Below are 4,692 nucleotides of genomic sequence, written 5' to 3'. Positions count from 1 at the left end.
TTAGGATGGACTGGTTGGATCTCCTTGCACTCCAAGGGACTCTCCAGAGTCTTCTCCAACACCACAGTTCAAAAGCATCAATTCTTCGGCGCTCAGCTTTCTTTATAGTCCAACTCTCATATCTATACATGACCACTGGAAAAACCATAGCCTTGACTAGACAGACCTTTGTTGACAAAGTAATGTCTCTGCTTTTGAATATGCTGTCTGCTGCTGCTAAGTTGCTTCAGTCGTGTCCAACTCTGTGCGACCCCATAGACGGCAGCCCACCAGGCTCCCCTGTCCCTGGGATTCTCCAGGCAAGAACACTGGAGTGGGTTGCCATTTCCTTCTCCAATGCATGAAAGTGAAAAGTGAAAGTGAAGTCACTCAGTCGTGTCCGACTCTTAGCAACCCCATGGACTGCAGCCTACCAGGCTCCTCCATCCATGGGATTCTCCAGGCAAAAGTACTGGAGTGGGGTGCCATTGCCTCCTCCTACAGAAATATAAATAAAAACTGTAAGAGTTTGCATGTTTTTGTATTTTTTTCAGTAAGACGTGCTAAATGTGGGCATCACAGGAAGCAACAGGTTCTTTTTTTTTTTTTTTTTTTAGCAACAGGTTCTTATGGCATTGGCAAAAGTGTATGAAAGTAGCTGAGCACAGAACCAGGCATGAAGAAGGGGCTCGTTAAACGCTGTTTCATTTCTCTTATTCCTTCCTCCCTGACTCCGGGTCTGAGATCATATCCATTGCCATGCTATTCTTCCTACTGTTAAAGCTCCACCCTTTCCTCTCCTTGTAGGTGGCTTTGAGTTATGGGGCTTAGAGATTCTTCCTGGGAGGTTCTGTGAGTGAGGACAGAAGGAAAAGGCACCCTAGAAGCGCATAACACCGTTGCACCCACCCACCCAGCCAGTCTCTTCGCACAAACTGTTTGGTGCCCATGGCAACTAGGCAATTGGTTACTTCCACGTGATTTGAGCCACCTGGTACCGCACCCTCATTAATTGGCGACAATCAAAAACCACAGGTGCTAGCACAGAAAATGGAACCTACTAGACACTCTCTCCTTAAAGTATTATAATGAGATCTTCTAATTTGCATATTGATGTTATCTTCAGAAACTAAAGGGCAGCTAGGAGCTCTGAAAAAATCTAGTGGCTTGGAGCCATATCCCTCTGGAACTGGCTGGATGAATGATTTCAAAATGGAAACGAGCTTTGAGAAGTAAATACTACATCTTTCTCTCAGACTCAAAAGTGCCCCCTGGCATTCCAGCCTCTACAAGGTATCTTTCCAACCTCATTTCCACACTACGTCACTGACACACCCTAACTGCAGCAGCTGCCCACACACCATCCTGCCACTCAATTCTGAATGCCTTCTTCCAACCCTGCATCCCTCAACCCCAAACCCCCCAATTCTATCTGCTCTCTGATGTCACACTCAGCTGCCATGTCCTCTCACAAGACTTCCTGGCCCTGCCCTCTGATGTAATGGTTTCTCCTCCGGGATCCTACAGATGTTTAGCTACACCCTTCATATGATAACATCTGATTGTTTTGTCTGTGTTTTAAAGTTACTTACATGTGTGCTCTTATCATGTATCTGGCTGAGTTCCTTACGGGCAGTGTCGCATTCACTGTTGTATTCCCAGTGCCTACTATATAGGTGCCTACCACAAAAGTAGGCACCCAGTAAATATTTGATGAACAAATGTATGAATATATGTATGAAAAAAAATGACTACATTTGCTTGCCAGGAAACTACTGATCCAAAACTGCGTTCCACAAGCAGACTTCCCTTGCAGAAATAGCAGAGGTCTATGTTTCTTATTAATTTGACCTTCCAATATAAATTAGTAGGTGTAATTTTGGGCAGAATGAGCCATTATCCTTGGATTCAGGATATCCTCTAGAATAATAGGAAAATTCAAGTTCTAACACTTGACTGAGAGATCAAACCCTACAAGATAAAAAGGCAAAAGCAATCTTTTTGCCATTTCTAATCAACTTCCAAATAACACACCATGTGCTATCACTAAGTCAGTACTCATTTATTATTTACCTACCATGTACAAGACATTTTGATGGAAACAATAAGGGAAAAAATGGCAAGAATCCATCTCCCAACTTCATATGTAAAAACATGAAGATGAGAAACTTTTTTTTCTTCCTTCTTAAATAAGAGATCCAGTAAGATAAGACATGATTAATCATTATAAGGTAAGGCTGAAAAACTCATCAGTTCTTCTATGTGTTAAGAGTGAATTCATCAGACTTTTTCTGACATTAGACTTTTATAAGGAAATAAAGCAGGAGAGTAATGAGCATCCTAAGTGAAAAAATGCAAAACTTTTACAAGTAGTAAAAAGCAGGAAAAGGAGCTCTAACTTTCCCAGCCTGGAAGATGCTAAACAGCAAGTCCTGGTGTTTTCCCAGGAAAACAGTTCTACCACTTTGGTATTCCAGGTTATCTAGTTCAAAACTCGTACAGACAGAGAACCAGTTCCAGATCCCAAATGCAGGTGTGGTATTACCTTCCTGAACAGCCAGCAGCTGAAGCCTATGTGGGTGGAGCCTCGCTAATCAGACCAACAGCATCAGCTTCACCTTGGGGACACTTATAACAAAGGACTAGATGATCTCTAGAACATTAAAGTCTGAGAAGCACTGACTTAGAGAAATGACATTTAAGGAAGAGAAAACAGGTTCAAAAATAAAGAGAGAACTGAAAAGCAATGGACTGAGATATTCATCCTGTGATTAAACAGAACACAGAGGAACTGTGATGTCACACGGGGCTGTGGAAGGTATCGTAGACAAAGTTTAGGATTTAAAAATAAGTCTCTGTGGCATATTCCAAAAACTCAGAGTTTAATGGAGGAAAGAACTGTGGTAGAAGCTGAAAAGTACAATAAGATATTTCTCAAAAATTCTTCTAACTGGCCACATCCATAAGCTATGGAGGAGCCAGAGAAAGGGGCCAGATCAAGAGAGCTCGTATTGTGGACACTATCCCCTTTGGGTCAATGATACTGGTAACGTGCCAAAGGTGAAAGGACTCGAGTCAAGGGTAAATAAAATCAGAGAATGTTAAAAAAAAAAAAAAAAAAAACCTTTAGAGATCTGGGCCAGGGGTTGTAACCTCGTGCTCTGAGGAAAACTTGGGATCATGTGTACCTACAAGTGTCTTAAGAGCAACTACTACTGTGTTTTGCATACTGGGCACCGGGAGAAAGATTTCACTTGTAAGAAGGTTTCTATTATATTAAAAATAGAGTTCGTAGCCATTGATCCCAACACCCACACTTCGTAGATTTATAGATGGAGAAACTTAGATAAGGGAAGTGATTTGTCTGATGTGTAGAGCTGATTAGTCACAGGGCTGAAACCAAAACTCATGACTGCTGATTCTTGCCTCAATGCTTCTTTTCACTACATCAATCTACTACATCCAAATCTGCTTCAAAAACTGTGCCACTTACTAAATGAGGTCTGTGTGAATCAAAAAGAAAATGTAAGACCCCCAAAGAGGAGGAAGTTATGAAGAGTGGAAATTTTCTTATGAAGAACATATTATACTAAAAAGTTCCCAAAATGAAAAACTCAATGTTGGACTTAGCATAACTATTGAGTATGTGGCTTTGTTATTTAGAACTTGACTAATTATAGAAATGCTGATGACTAGATTTAGATCAACTAAAAATTGAGTTAGACTTTATCACTGGCTTGGGTTAGTGAAGAATACTTCATTTCTAAGCTAATAACAGGTTGAAGATAGACCAATTGATGAACATTTGCAGTTTTGTGCTTATGAAAAGAAATTGTGACATTTCACGATGCATAAATGATGATCAAAGTACTGAAGCATCCAAGCAAGTTGCAATTCTCCAGGGAAGCTATTAACAGCTTAACATTTCTGGTTCACATTGGAATGTGGATTAAACTTACTAAAAAAACCTTTATATTAATATCAAATAAGCATGAAAGAATGTTATTAAGCAGATTAGGTTGAACCCTTTAAGTTCCAGGCTCTCTTGGGTCTGTTAATTACAGAATCAAATGTTGGTTAAGTGTACAAGAAAACCTGCACAATAATCCAAAACAGGTTTCATGAACTATGTTAAAAAAACAAATAATCAAACTATTAAAAAAAAATACAAGGGCAGACAGAACACCTTCCCAATGCCTCAGCAAACTAAACTGGGCTTCTCCCCAAGATAAACCATGACTGGACCTACTATAGCCTATGCACCACGGGCAAAATATATTGCAGATTTCTTTTCTTTTCTTTTCTTCTGCCTTCAATTAGTTCCATTCTCCTTCTTTTTTTTTTTTTAATTTTATTTTATTTTTAAACTTTACAATATTGTATTAGTTTTGCCAAATATCGAAATGAATCCGCCACATTCTCCTTCTATACTGATTATATCTTTGGTGCTGACCTCAGGACTCATTCATTCATTCATCCCTATAAACATGTTATTAATGCCCTACTATGTGTTAGGCACCACCCAGAAGGTGCTAGGAACACATGCCCTCAAAATCTTCAGAGACAAGTAGGAAAACTAAATAAACAATAAAAAAATAATAACCGACCATTTGATTAAAACTGTTAGAATAAAGGTATATTATAATGCAGGTGTGAACTTCTGGTAGAAAAAAGGAAAGGAGTTAAAGAAAGGGCAAAACTGACTGTCACATG

General features: G+C 39.5%; 1 protein-coding gene across 4 annotated transcripts in view; it reads right to left on the bottom strand.

The window, feature by feature from the left end:
• Positions 1–4,692, bottom strand: part of BRE (brain and reproductive organ-expressed (TNFRSF1A modulator)) — a 474,306-nt gene that overhangs the window by 220,145 nt on the left and 249,469 nt on the right. The window lies entirely within an intron of this gene.

Source organism: Bison bison, unplaced genomic scaffold (genome assembly GCF_000754665.1).
Source record: "Bison bison bison isolate TAMUID 2011002044 unplaced genomic scaffold, Bison_UMD1.0 scf7180017864145, whole genome shotgun sequence".
Taxonomy (NCBI): Eukaryota; Metazoa; Chordata; class Mammalia; order Artiodactyla; family Bovidae; genus Bison; species Bison bison.
This window is presented reverse-complemented; position numbering and strand designations above follow the sequence as displayed.